Below are 15602 nucleotides of genomic sequence, written 5' to 3' on the forward strand. Positions count from 1 at the left end.
GAGGGAGAGAAAGAGAGGGAGAGAAAGAGAGTGAGAGAGAGGGAAAAGGGTATGGGGGGAGAAAGAGAGGAAGAGAAAGAGAGTGAGAGAGAGAGGAAGAGAGTGAGAGAGTAAGGGTGAGAGAGTAAGAGAGTAAGAGAGTAAGGGTGAGAGAGTAAGAGAGTAAGAGTGTAGAGAGTAGGAGAGTAAGAGTGTAGAGAGTAAGAGTGAGAGAGGGGGGAGTACGAGAGAAGAGAGTGAGAGAGAGTAAGAGAGAGGAAAGAAAGAGTAGGGGTGAAGAGAAGTGGGAGTGGAGAGAAGTATGAAGAGAGGTGAAGAGACGTACAAATCGGAGCAGGAGGTGGGGGAGGGGAGAGATGGGTGGTAGGAGGGAGGGTGGGGGAGAGAGACAGGAGGAGGGGGTTAGATGAAGAGTGGAGGGGAGTTGAGCCCATGTGGCGCAAAGGAGCGAAGATAGAAGATTAATCCTTGTTCACGGCGCAAACGGGAGTCCGGATGGCCCCTGTGCATGGACAATCCAAACACAGACAGGTGTTGCCGCAAGGAGTGGCCGGCAGAACGGAAGTGGCGTGACACCGGGGTGTCATTGCCGACGTTGATATCTCGGAGGTGTTCCGCGAATCGGTCGGCCAGGCGGCGCCCCGTTTATCCGATGTACAGGGATTGGCAGAGAGAGCAGGAGAGGCAATATATGATGTTGGTAGACGTGCAGGTGAAGGAGTCGGTGATGCGATAGGGTCGGTGATGGGTGCTGGTGAGGAGGGTGGTGTTGGAGAGGTAAGGGCAAGTGCGGCAGCGTGGGCGGGAATATATATATATATATATATATACATATATATGTATATATATATATATATATACGTACATACATACATACATACATATGCCTGTATGGATCAAAACAGTTCGATTCAAATTCGTTGATACTCTTGAGTTTCAAGCACATTTTGTGTGTCTATGTGAGTGCGCATGTATTTGCGTGTTTGTATATGTATATATATATATGGATGGATATATACATACATATAAACATATATATGTATATAGGTATATGTATATGTATCTACAAATATGTGAACAATATATATATGTATATATGCATATACACTTGTGCCTGTGTATATGTGCTCACACAGAGGTAGGTGGAGGTGCGGATGTTTTCATATAAACAAATATATAAACCAGATCTCTTTAATCTATGTTTTCGTGAATCTCGATTCGCAAAACTTTTAAGTTGACATTTATAACCTTGCGCAAATAAAATCATTCAGGAAAAAGAAAATTGAAAATAGATATTACTTTAATCGAAAAAGTATATAAATATACATACAAAGATGCGCAAGCGCGACACACGCACAAACAAACAATATATTTATAGATAATTATGTAAATAAAAAGTATATATACATATAAATGCTTGTATGGACATACTAATGTATATGTACAAGTTCTTATATATACGTATTCATATATATATATACATAAGCGCCTACAAAAGACGTACATGAGTACACGTAAGTACGTACAAGTGTGTGACCGTCTAATTGTACGCACAGGCACATATGTACGCATGTATGTTTGCTTGCAATATATATATATATATATATATATATATATATATATATATATATATATATATACATATATATATTGAAGCATAACTTGCATTAACGTACTCATGTAATACTAGCAGACATGTGTGAATCTATATGTATCTAGCCATCTCTCTCAAGATATGCATGAATAGATAGATAGATAGATACATGCATACATACATACATACATGCATACGTACGTACGAACATACGTATATATATATATATATATATATATATATATATATATATATATATACTTACGTACATATATATGTATATATACTTACGTACATATATATATATATATACATATTTATGTGTGTATACACACACATATATACATATATATATATAATATAAATATATATATACACTCACACATATGCGTGTGCGTGTATTTATATATATAGATAGATATCAATTTTAGATATTTATAGTCTCTCGAATTGAAAACAACGTACGCTTCTATGGATGAATTTAAATTTAATTCTATATTAACACACTGTTTTTATCCTTTAGTTCGTAGTTTTCTTTTTCATTCAGTACATTACATCTGGCCATTAAACAAAGAAATTATATCAGACAATATTCAAACATATCTCTAGCGGCTCCTAATTCCAGCATAAACTAAAAATTAGTAATCAACCACCAAATTTTTGTCTCTTTGTGCTGTTTCTCTCCTTCTTACATTTAAGAGTGTGTGTGTTTGTGTCTGTATTTGTGTGTATGTATATGTGTATATGTAAATGCATATAACTAAACGTGCGTATATGTACGTGTATCCATATGCATGTAGATATATATGAATAAGTAAAAATGTATATACGTATCAATGTGTATGTAAGCATAGTTAGCAGGCACACAAACATGGTAAATTTAACTATTTATCTATAGATGGCAAAAGTGATGTACAATCTTAATTGATTTTCGATCCTTATTTGGTTTTAACAAGGATGTCTACATGACTTGACTAATCCTAAAGCAGTAAGTAGTCAATATGTTAATATACAGAATAAATCGATTTTATATATGTTTATATATATATATATAAGGTAGAATGTTTGGCGGGTATAACTACATATGGAATGTTGGCGGTTGTTTGCCTCTGTCTTCCTTTTCTCTTGGACTTTCCTCTGTCTACTGTTTCTGAAGAAGAGCTTTGCTCGAATCATGAAACACTCTTTCTTTCCTTCCCTGATGTCATTAATACATTGCATGTCCCACGTGCTTGCGTTGTTGCTTTGTTTTCGTTGTGTTTTTTCTCCATTTTTTTTTTTTTGAGGGGATTAATTGTATATATAATATATATATATATATATATATATATATATATATATATATATATATATATATATATATATATATATATATATATATATATATATATATATATATATATATACGAGGGGAAGTCAAAAATTATCCGCACTTTCGCAATAACATATCTTTATTATCATCACACTGCCTTCTGCGCATGCGTGCTTATAGTTGTGCTATTGTGGTCACGTAATCAAAGTTTGAGCCTGATCGCATCATCTTTCTTGCTGACTTTACAGTGTAAGCATAGCTGCTGCACCAGCAATGTGCACCAAAGAAGAACAAAGAGCAGTGATCCAACAGATAGTAATGATGAACCGGTTCACCATTACCATCTGTTGAGCTTGCTGAATCTTCTCGTCAGTAATAGAGGTTGACAAGCATTCTGCACCCTCTTCGTGCATCACGCTTCTCCAGCCACTTTTAAACTTCTCGATCTTCAGTCATACACATTTCTACGCGATAGTGCACTGTCCCTATATTGAGCTAAAAGCCTTGCGACCAGAGAAATCAGATCAGTGCTCTGTGTTCTTCATTGGTGCACATTGCTAGTGGAACGGCTATTCTTACATGTAAAACGAGAAAGAAAACTGGCGCGATCCGGCTCAAACTTCGATGAAGTGACCACAATTATACCAGCTAAAAGCATGCATGCACAGAAGGCAGAGTGACAATGATAAATTATGTCGTACGTGCAGATAATATTTCACTTCACCTCGTGTATATATGTAGGCTTAGCTGTTGCATTCTTCTACAATCCTCGACCGCCGAAAGTCTTGTGAGTGGATTTTGTAGACGGAAAGTGAATATAAGCCCGTATATAATATATATATATAGGCACAGGCGTGGCTGTGTGGTAATATATATATATATATATATATATATATATATATACACACACATATATATATATATATATATATATATATATATATATATATATATATATATATATATATATATATATATATATATATATATATATATATATATATAGGTTGAAAATGTGTCGAAAACATATAAAAAGTGGATGAGAAATGCCTTCGCTTCACATAGATTAATATCCTTTTACAAAGAATTTTTTTTAAATATATAGATATTTTATTGATGTATTGATATCCAAATGGTTTTCGCTGTTTAAATTAGCTTTGCAAGGGACATTGCTTAAGGGTGAAATTTAGGATTTCTCGTTTTTTTTGTGAATCGATTTTGATAAAACTTTCCCAGTTGGATTTTGAATGAAAACATAACAATAGTGTTGTCATAACGAGCAAACCAGCTGGGCGAAATTTTATCAAAACTCTAACTACACCTTAATATACAAACTTGACCACTTCAAAATTAAACTGAGGAGTCAGTTGTCCCCCTTGCCGCCTGTTCCATCTCTTGGTCCACTCTCTAGACTCATTCTTATTTTTCTAGCACCCAAAATGGCGAGAGCCCTTTGTCACAAGAATTGATTACTTCTTGTTGGATATCACTACATCCATAGAATATATATTTTTTTAAGTTTCTTTATAAAAAGATATTAAATTATGTGAAACGAAGGCATTTCTCTTACACTTTTTATATATGCTTTCCACATATTATCAACTCATAATTTTGCTATGTCGTGCATATTGAATCTCCACTATTTTTGCTGCTTTGATATATATATATATATATATATATATATATATATATATATATAATTCGTTTCAGTCATTTGACTGAGGCCATGGTGGAGCACCGCTATAGTCGAACCCATCGCTCCCAGGACTTATTCTTTGTGAACCTAGTATTTATTCTATTGGTCCCTTTGCCGAACCGATAAGTTACGGGAACGTAAAGATACCAGCATCGATTGTCAAGTGATGGATATTGCGGGCACAAACACAGAAACACAAACATATAGACCCCCCCCCCCCAATATATATATATATATATATATATATATATATATATATATATATACTCACATATGTGAGTGTGTGTGTGTGTGTGTAAAGGTATATGTATAAGAGTATATGTGAAAGCGCATGCCCTTCAAAAGGCAATTGAAGCCGACGATGGTCTCACGAAATAAGCGTTTTCAGCAGTGCCGCTCTCCGAGGAATTTTCTGGTAGTCCTTGCTATCTATAGTGGTTCAATACGATATGCCTTCAGTTATACCAGCAAGAAACATATGCTTGTGTTTAAGTGTGTATGACTCCGTGTATGATCCTGTGCCGAAGTGTCTGTGAATGTGTGTGTACTCGTTACGCAAGTACATATAGATTGCTGTTTGATATACACAATTTTCTGTAATAATTGCTATTATTCAAAGTACGTCAATCTTGTAACATTACATACAACCAAATATTGAACCGAGAGCCATAAAACCGTGATTAACATTGATGTAGTAGTGCAAGAGTTAATATAACAAAATTCAACTTATCTTTAATGCATTTGTTTTTGGGGATTTTGTTTTTTCTTTGTTTTTTGTTTTTTTTTTCTTTTTGGTTATTCAATAAGTATTTTATCTAATATAAACTGTAGTTATCATAGTTAATATCACCATAACGATGTTGACTGAATCGACTAATCAATAATTATTTTGCTTTGAAATTTGGAAACCAGCGATTGAAATTACTGGTCGACATGATTGTTCGCATTGCAACACATTAAATTTCTCTTTCCCTTTATTTTTTTTTTCATTTATATCATGTCTCGTCAACAGGTATTTTGTATAAGAACAGAATCATTCCGCAGCTGGAGATGGTGAACATTTTATATCTATGTACATTTACACGTCAATTTTCGCTCTAACAGTGATGTTATATTAGGTGTTGTAATTTTTCATGGCTGTCGTAAATTGTCTTGTGGGCCATATGTTGTCGTTGCTGTTTAGTCCTAGATCAGGCCTGGCTTCAAGGCTATTATAGAGGCATGCAGCTATGAACATTCTAGGCGTATTATCGAATTTGTTGGAAATGGTTTGAGAGAAATTTTCCTTCTTTATGTGTTTCCATAGGAACACACCAAGAGCAGTGAATGCGAGTGCATCTGTGTATGTACATACAGACTGCATACATACACGCGTGCCTATACATCCATGCTGATCCTTGTACAGACACATGCAGATATATAACAGCATTCGAACAATGTATACATCCAGGCATGTATATGTATTTATATCGATGTGTTTTGTATAAGTGAGCAAGGTAGTATGTTTGTGATTGTATTATTTCTCCTCCTATCCACGCCCTAAAACAGTTCAGCCTCCAACTGAACAACACAAATTACATCCCATGTCTTGATAGGAAAACTAACTTCAGTAACCAATTTACCATTTCACTGCACAAAACTTATTGACCTTAATCATCTTTCAAGTAACAAAAAATATGGGTTTCAAATTTTGGCACAAGGCCAGCAATTTCGAGGGAAGGCGCAAGTCTATTAAATCAACCCCAGTGTTCAACTGATACTGATTTTATCGACCCCAAAATTTCGAAAGAGCGCAGATCGTGAAGACAGAATGAATGCCGCTAACATTGTGCCCGGCGTGCTAACAATTCTACCAGCTTGCCGCCTTTTCCAAGTAGAAAATAATATTGAAATCAAAACAAGCAAAATAATTCTACGTAGCCACCTTTTAAACTTCGATTCTCCTAACAAGATGCTTTCTCGGTCTCGTTCCAATATCCAAGCCAATATTGTTTTGCTGGTCCAAAATCAAAATACGTCCAGAATATTTGTCTTATAATCAACAAACTTTGTAGTCCAAAGAAATGTGTGGGCGCAAATAAATAAGTACAGGAATAACACTGACAAAACAAACAAACCTAGATGAAATTCTCGAAACATTAGAGGTGTTAATCCATCTACTATTAATGAACATATCCCAGAGATCTCCAAGCCAAATGTACCGCCGATATATATAAACATTTAGCTACTTTAAGTAATCACAGCCCTGATATTTTGAGGCATTTAACATACAAATTCGCTGCAATAAATCTTCACTCTGCAAAGGTATTGAATTCTCCATTTCGTAGACGAAGCAGTGCTTATTACACCCACAAAACCCTTCAATCTGATTTTATGTGTGTGTATGCGTATTATCATTATATTATATCATATTGTAATTTGTGAGTGTTTAATATATGTGTATGTGTGTGTGCGTGTGTGTGTTATATAAAGGAACCGCAAGATTAAACTTATAACTGTAACACTTTAAGATTTTATAAAATTCTATGATATTATATATCTATTATGTGTATGTGTGTGTGTGTATATATATATATATATATATATATATATATAAATACATACATATACAAGAGATAGATAGATTGATAGATAGATAGATAGATAGATAGATAGATAGATAGATAGATAGATAGATAGACAGATAGATAGATAGATAGATAGATAGAGAGAGAGAGAGAGAGAGAGAGAGAGAGAGAGAGAGAGAGAGAGAGAGAGAGAGAGAGAGAGAGAGCTATATACACAGAGAATCAGTGCAAATTAGTTTTTTTAAATGCAGACACCTATATATTTTCTGAAACTAGCTTATGTAATTCCGAAATGATTAATTAATTGAACAAATAAATAAATAAATAAACTAATGTAGTCGACCTTTTCTCTCCAAGTTTGATATTTTATCACATTGATTGGTAGAATGCACTTAATAAATATTCCACACCCAGAGGAAAACCAAGGAAAAGATGTCATCTTATGTCTATAAATTAAATTTGTTAAACCAACCGAAAAGTGAAATTGAATCTAAAAAGCGTGATTTGAAATAAGTGTTATATTTGACGGCTCGGTTAACTTAATTAGGAAATAATTTAAATGTTTAATTATAAATACCTAACCATCCTTTCTTTCATGCTTTTTTTATGATTTTAAACATTTGTGTGAAACATCATAAGTTTAATCGTCCTCATATTGTAAGTCATTTATATTTATATTTATTTGTAAGTAGTTAATACATACGACAACCAGTGTATATATTCTGATTCTATTATCTCGTAAAAAGTATTATTGTGAAAATTTCGGGCGCCAAGACTAAGCTTAATTAGTAAGTTACTTATAAACTACGTTTGCTTTGTAGTTAATAAAAAAACTAACATTAGTTTGTAGTTAACTAATCTTAGCTTGTGAATATTTGTAAGACTTGGCTTCTAGTTGCATGTGAGAATAATATACTAAATACATCAATACCACCGGATAACCTTGTATCCGTCTAGCGTGCTTGGCTCATAAAAGTTATAATAAAGATATGCAGCCAAGAAAGGAGAGTTTAAAAAAATGAAGTTTCCAAGTGATCGATCCACCTGAAATAACGGGAAAATCTTAACATAGTATCTGCCTAGTGTGCTTGGGAGACAAAACTTACGGTAAAGATATGCACCCTTTTTGTCGTTTGTTCACAAAACATTGCTATGGGTGTAGAGTTACGATCTTCTTAGCATACCTAATTTTATTACGTACCACAGATATGAAGACCAACAACCCATCCAATGGGATTTGAACGCAGAATGTGTGATAATGTGACAAATCATTTTTGCCCCCTATGCACAATTTAATTCAGAGATACGTGGAAAAAATTATGACAATTACTTTTCATTCCCTGTTGAATCTGTCAATAAAAAGTTGGTGAACTATTGTGAGTTATAAGATATTGATATGGAATGTCTTCTTCCATGTGAAAATATATTGCGAAACTATATTTTTTCTTATTTTCCTATAGTTAAGTTTGATAAGTTATTTGGGGTTTTTTTTTTTCATCAATCAAATAAAATAAAGTGAGGTTATTTATCTCAAAATCTATCTGAAGTGATATAACCAGTCTGCAAATACAGAAAAAAAAATGACAGTTCTTGCTTTAATTCTTTTGTGTACACGTCGTGTCATTGCGTTAGTTTATCAGTATTCGGGAGATTGTTAATCTTCAGACGTTAGAGATGTGTGCATATTAAATCTATTCTAAAGTCTCGATAAGCTTTATGCATACTTTTATACAAACGCCAATACATCAGCATATGTATGTGTGTACCTATGCATGTGTGTGTATGTGTGTGTGCGTGCGAATGTATTTGCGTGTGTGTATGTATATATAACATCTGTATATTTGTGGTTGTGTATGTGTATATTTATATTTTTACAAATATGCACCATCAATACACAGACTAAAAATGTATATAATTTCTATAGAAAAATACGATTTATCTTAGATGCACAAATGTTGTCATGTTTATTTGCCACTTCTTAAACTATAAAAGGTATTAAAATAATGCTTCAAAATCAATATGAAAAATAATCGTTTCTTTATATTTGCTTTATTTGATGTATGGAAAATGTATTTTCTGATCATAATAAATGTACTTTTCAAAAACCTGTTGGAAACAATAGAAATTCGATAACAAATCTTCTTATAAAGTTGGTAACAACTAAGAACCATTATCTTTTCGATGCTTCCTAATATTGATTTCTTATAAAAGACACACATTTATAAGGTAAACAAGGTTATGTTACACCCATGTGTTTAGACGTAGTATTCCTGCTACAAATAGATTTGAATTATTATTTAGTCACACTCAGATAGCGTGATTGAGCAAACATTGAAGAGCGCGAAGGAAGATTTAGCTGTTATTTCAGATGGATCAATCAATTGCAAACTTAGTTTTCCTTTGACTTCATAAAATGAACTATTCTTTCTTGAGTTCATCTCTTTACCATACGTTTTATGATCCAAGCACGCTAGATAGATACATGGTTAACCAGTGCCATGGATGTATTTAGTATATTAGTCCTACAGGTAACTAAAGGTCAAATTTAGTCCTAGAAGTATTCAAAAGCAAAGTGAATACTATAGTCCTATAGTTAACTACAAACTAAGATTAGTCATACTTAACTATAAACTGAACGTAGTCTATAAGTAACTTACCTGATGCTCAAAATTTTGCCCAAAATTTGGATAAAGAATATTGACTCTCCATACATCCGTATACTCCGATAAACATCAGTATAAGACATTAATATTTTATTGCAGAGGAAACACATAGATTATGGAGATATTAAAGCGAATTGATTTAAGAAAATTGGAATAAATTTTTATTCAACTAACTAATAGATAAATATGTTAGAAATGTTCAGCCATATTTTATCTCTTTAGTAAAATCGACTATAAATATATGTATGTATGTATGTCTGTATGTATATATGTATGTATGTATGTATGTATGTATGTATGTATGTATGCGTGTATGTATGTGTAAAAGAGAGGAAAGGAGACTGAGAAAGACACAGGGAGATGTATATGCCGATATTATATACGTATTATATAAGTTGTAGAGCACAATATTTCAGCACAAGACATGTAAGTAGCTCAAAATAACAGCTCACTTTTAAATATTTTTGCTTTTTTTTTTTCAATATTTACAAAGTAGTTTCTGTCTTTTGCAAAGGTCAAATAACCAAATCTTCGTCAGAAGACGATCATAACGAAACTACATTGTATCTCTTCCAACAATCAACGGATATCGATAAGCAAGTGAGAGCCAGACGCCAATGTTCTAGATGTGAGAATGAATGTATTGTTTTACGTTGGCAACGCCAAGATTTCTTGCATTCTGGCATGGTGTTACAGCCTCGTCTGTTCCGTTAGATTTTCTTATTGAATTACTTCAGCAGAACAAAACGAAAAACATTTTTACCTTTGAAAGTTGATTATGAAGCCAAAACCTGGAGAAAGAATCATCTAAACTATATTTTTCCCGTCAGTAGCATTATAACAGATAGTATCAAGTCTATGAATACAAAAACAAGGTTTTTTTTCTTTCTAATTCGTCTTTCGTAATGCCAATTTAATTTCAGCTTTCATTAGGTTTTGTATATTTATGAAATAGACGGTAGGGAGATGCAGAGATATTTTTAAGCCACACAGAACTATTATCTAAGTATCTTACATACGTGGGGGTGCATGGGATTCTGTGTGCGTGAGAGGGAGAAATAGAGGAAAAGAGGGAGGGAGGGAGGGAGGGAGGAGAGGGAGGAGGGGGAGGGGAGGGAGGGGGAGGGGAGGGGAGGGAGGGGAGGGAGGGGAGGGAGGGGAGGGAGGGAGGGGAGGGGGAGAGGGAGGGGGAGAGGGAGGGGGAGAGGGAGGGGGGAGGGAGGGAGGGAGGGAGAGAGGATGGGAAGGAGAGAGGGAGAGAGTTTTATTTATGGTATACCAGGATATGTCAGAACAACTGTATCGTTCAATCGACCTTGTGGTTGACTGTACATATCAATGAATTTAGGAGACACACACACACACACACACACACACACACACACACACACACACACACACACACACACGATGAATTATACACAGATACATGTGTATCTATTTGTATGTCTACCCAAGAGTGTTTCAGAAAATTAGAATGCAAAACGGAAATTGGATATTTGTCGTCAGTTAACTGAGAACGTCGAAATTTCAACCATTGTTTAACTCACTAAATCTAAACTGTTTCGTTATCCCCACTGTTTCGTTGACAAAATCTAATATTTATGTTTTCTAGGCAACGATCATTAAAATACCGTTATCTTAAAATAATAGAATGTTATACCCGAACAACTATAACATGTCGTTGTAATAGATGAAGTAGATCGTAGTTTTAAAGTTAAGTACGGATTATCTAACGGTAGTTGTTTGTATTCAGTGCTTGCTTAACTAAGTTGTGACGTTGTTTATGGAAGAGTGGCATCGATAATTGTTTCTTCATAAGACTAGCGCAAGTGTGTTTCTCTGTGCGTGTTTTTGTCTGTTTGTCTATGTGTGTGTGTGTATGTGTCAGTCATTTCTAAGTCAAGATGAGCTTGTCGCCTTTAGAGGACGCTTTCTGCTTTCATGGTGTATGCTTGTGGAATAAGTGCAAATTTGAAGTCTAATATCTCGGTTGTATCTGGGTGATGCCTGTTGAAGAGAGATTAGAGAAAAATCTGAGTAAAAGTGGATGTTATTGAACGTAACGCTAAAAAGATCATCGATGAATTGAATGAATTTAATGCTAGATAGCCGTAGTTAACCGTTGAATTACAAATTGCTCAAGGTTTATATCTTTCATGGTATTTCTCCTCGTTAATTTCGTTGACTTGAACGTAAAACAGCTGAATTCTGCATGCTTATATATGGCAGACAATTTCGGGACGTTCCTATTCTACGCAAAACGATGAACACTTTTCTTTCTTCTTTACTACTTTCTCATATTCCCACGTATTACTTCCTAGACATTTTGTTCAACCCTTCTCATTCAGAACTCAGCAATCAACTGCGAGTCGTTCATTTATTCTAATCTTTCCATAACTTATCCATATATCTTTCGACCTCACAAATTTCAGAAATTCTACAAAATTTAATGGTATTAATAATCTTTTTCTGGTTAAACGAAAACAGTAATTATGTAACTGGCACATGATCAAAATTCTCTTTAATAAGCTTCAATTTGTGAAAATAAGACTAGTTAACACTTCACTTTATTCTTCAGCTAGATCTACAGTTGAATTATCAATCATAAACTCGATTTATTTTCCTCATGAAGATTTTAATTAAAATCATTAGATCTATCCTCACTTGGTATAATCCATTACAAATCCAATATATATGGAAGTGAAAGTCTGTTGCCGATACTTCTGTTGCTAATTTCAAAAGATTTTTTTCTAGTTAGCTAAATATCACTAAGTACGCGCATTAACTTGTAGAAAAATATTTATCTTTGACTTTATATACAATTAGATTTTTGTGTTTAATAGCTATGTATTAACCAAATGAAAATGACAGCTTTCTGAACTTTTTAAGTTCTCACACTTACATGTAATAAGTTTTCAGTAGAAATTCGAAGTACACACATTAATACATATATACTTACAAGCAATATCGACGCCACAGCATCGACCCCACAGCATCGACCCCATAGCATCGACCCCATAGCATCAACCCCAGTGCTCAGCTTTAACTTATTTTATCTACTCCGAAATGATGAAAGGCAAATTCGACCTATGCGAAATTTGAACACAGAATGTAAAGACGGGCGAAAACCTGCTAAGCATTTTGCCCGGCATTGTAATGATTCTGCTAGCCCTAAGTATTATAAATATTATTGGTAGTTCTTTATTGGGAGTTCTTCAAGTCTTGCATTGACTAAAAAAACACAATAATAAAACCAACCCAGTCATGATCATCAACAGGAGTTCTAGAAAAATTAATGTAATTTTTCTATTACTTTAATATAACGTTTTCCACAATTTCAAAACAATTTTCCTTACAAGTGGAGGAGTTTCTTTTCACTGTTTATTCTGAGAATTAAGCAGTGTCCATGGTTGAGGAGGTTTTTCATTCGGTGGCACTAAAACTGAATGGAGGAATGAAGGACGTTAACTTCAAACCAGAGACTAAACCGAATACTTGCAACGCACTGAGGTCTAATAGAGTAAGTCAAGGCCCAAGGAGCTGAATTAAATAGAACGGTGAATTGGGGTTGATATGCACAAAGCCAGACATAGGGCACACATACTATAAAATATCACGTCTGAGGTTCTGCGAATTCTACCACATCCACAGACATGCTTGGTACATACATTATTGCATTAGCTCCTGAAATATGAAAATTGAATTTAGCCTCGGTGGGAAATTAATTCAGTAACAATGCGCCACATATTCATCGATTCAATTTTCAAAAGCGGAACACTTGGAATGGCGAATCTATTGCGTGTGATATAAATAATTTTCTTCAATTTACATTTGAAAATTCTGGAACAAATATTGATGGCATTATCTCCAAAGATTCAATAATTCCAATCGTTTTATTCAAAATCGCAATATATCAGTCTCTATCAGTCTCTGTGTACATCTATCTATCTATCTATCTATATATATATATATATATATATATATATATATATATATATATATATATATATATATATATATATATATATATATATATATATACTCACATACAGCCATATATATTCATATAAATGTATGTGTGCGTATGCGTTTGTACATATGTAGATACAGCCAGATAGAGAGAACGGATAAAAAGTGGATAGATATATAATGACGTGTGCGTTTGTATATATTTATAGATACATCTTTAGACATATATATATATATATATATATATATATATATATATATATATATATACATATGATGTGTATTTATATGTATATATGTATATACATATATACATATACGTACATGAATTGTGTATGAAAATATATACACACACAAACATATGTAGAAATATACTTATGTGCAAATATATATATATATATATATATATATATAATACTTTTTTTTATAATTATAGTTTTCCGCCAGCAAACAACCATCATACCCAGAAAAACTTATTCGATAACAAAATTCGGATATCTAATTTCATTTTTATTTTACAGCGCCACATCTGAGTAAATATACTTTTACCTACCGCCGAAAAATTTCTGTGCAAATAACAATATTCAGAAAAAGGTAAATAAGGCAAATAAATGTATTCAAAATCATTTTTGACATACACAAAAACATATAAGTGTATTACACACTATATAAAATATCTAGAAGAAAGCACTAAGTACATTAAACAAAATCCACTTATGTTAGTTTTTATGTTGTTTGTAGATGTGTGTTCTCTCTCTGTGTTAGCGTCTTACGAATATTAACAGATTTAAAAAGATATTCTAATGCTAGTAAGAATATGCACCAAAAACCCCTCACTGTACTTAAAGGTAACAGATCAATAGCGAAGCCATAGAAAAAATACAAGAATTATAAATATCATTATAGACAAAAAATATAATAGTGTTGTTGTTGTTGTTGTTTAATTGTCTGCTCTACTCAACGACACACGAGTAACTGATTGTTTAGGTTTTCCTATCTATAATCGTATTGTTTAACCTCCGCTAATACTAGTTCTTGTATCTTTTGAGTGTGTGTGTGCGTGTGTGTGTGTGTGTGTGCGCGCGCGTCTGTGTGTGCGTGTACTCACGAGTGAGTGAGTGCAGAAGGGGAGGAGGAGGGAAGTAATGCAGAGGGAGGGGAGAGGGTAGCAGGAGGAGGGGAAAGAAGAAGAGGAGAGGAAGAAGAAGAAGAAGACGAAGAAGAAGAAGAAAAGAAGACGAAGAAGAAGAAGAAGAAGAAGAAGAAGAAGAAGAAGAAGAAGAAGAATTTGTTTACATGCCCTTACAAAGTACAATGGCGGAGTCCTTAGTTTGTTTCAACATTTGTACGCTATCTTAACTAATCCTCTAGAACTAGTGGTAATATTCTCTTGAGGAATAGCCAAAGAATCTATAAGTGTGTTTGACGAACGTAACGTAATAGTGAGAGAATACAATCCAATCTATCAACGAAAAATGACAATGCAATGCAAAGAGAAAATTAATATGGCTTGGTGAACTATATTGCCTATACTGTCACAGATGGTGGACATGATATGCTTACAATCTGTTAATGAATCAGCACTGGAAAATATCTAGGTTAATTGAACAAGTTAAGTAGAGTGTAACTAAACAGAAAAATTATTGGTCCTCCTATGTGAATGTCTTAATATATATTTCTATTCATTGTATGCATTAATACACATATATATATATGTAAATTTATATTTATATATTCATAGGAAAGTGTGTACATATATTTGTATTCGCATAAATATCTAAATGAATGTGTGCATGCA

General features: G+C 33.5%; 1 protein-coding gene across 2 annotated transcripts in view; it reads right to left on the reverse strand.

Annotated features, from left to right (window-relative positions):
* The window catches only part of LOC106880606 (glutamate receptor ionotropic, NMDA 3A), an 851602-nt gene that overhangs the window by 677578 nt on the left and 158422 nt on the right, over nucleotides 1-15602 (reverse strand). The gene's annotated exons all lie outside the window — the stretch shown is intronic.

This window comes from Octopus bimaculoides, chromosome 13 (genome assembly GCF_046866305.1).
Source record: "Octopus bimaculoides isolate indiv1 chromosome 13, ASM4686630v1, whole genome shotgun sequence".
Taxonomy (NCBI): Eukaryota; Metazoa; Mollusca; class Cephalopoda; order Octopoda; family Octopodidae; genus Octopus; species Octopus bimaculoides.